The sequence below is a fragment of the Cetorhinus maximus genome, chromosome 2, assembly GCF_964194155.1.
Source record: "Cetorhinus maximus chromosome 2, sCetMax3.hap1.1, whole genome shotgun sequence".
In the NCBI taxonomy this organism is placed as follows: Eukaryota; Metazoa; Chordata; class Chondrichthyes; order Lamniformes; family Cetorhinidae; genus Cetorhinus; species Cetorhinus maximus.
The window spans coordinates 148,799,436-148,800,040 of record NC_135880.1 but is presented as its reverse complement, the minus strand read 5'-3'; positions in this window follow the sequence as shown (position 1 = coordinate 148,800,040).

Sequence of the window (605 nt, the reverse complement as noted above, 5' to 3'; positions counted from 1 at the left end):
CCTCCTGCCTGCTTGATCTCTGTCGAAGTTGAGGTAACTGTGGGCCTTGACAAAAAGAGCACCAATAACCTCATGAATGCATTTGTGAGTGCATGCCTGGGAGACCCCACAGAGGTCCCCAGTAGAGCCTGGAAGAAGCCACAGGTGTAGAAGCTCAGTGCAATGGTTACATTCACAGCCACTGGCAATGGATGCCCTCCCAGTCCCTGTGGCACCAGCTCCCAGAGAATGAGGCAAATGTGAGTCACCACGCAGAGCATGCGGAGGCTTTGGTAACACTGTCTCTTGTGCAGATGAGACATGCAAATTCTGTACACCCTAAGTCTTGTGAGGTGCCTACACATGACATCTCTGTGAGCCTCATCCTCTGCATCTGGAGGGTGCCTCATTGCTCCTTGGTTTTGAGGATTTAGCTCCTCCCTTTGGAGAACCTGGCACCTCCATCATATTCTTCTCCTCTCCTGTATGCGATTATGTGGCAGCAATAAATCCAGACTGCATCTTCCTGATGGTCTCCTCTCTGTAGTATCAATAAGAAACTGACATGGGTCAGTATCAACCTACAAAGGTCCTTCTGTCAATAACTAGTCAATGAATGTGGGTTC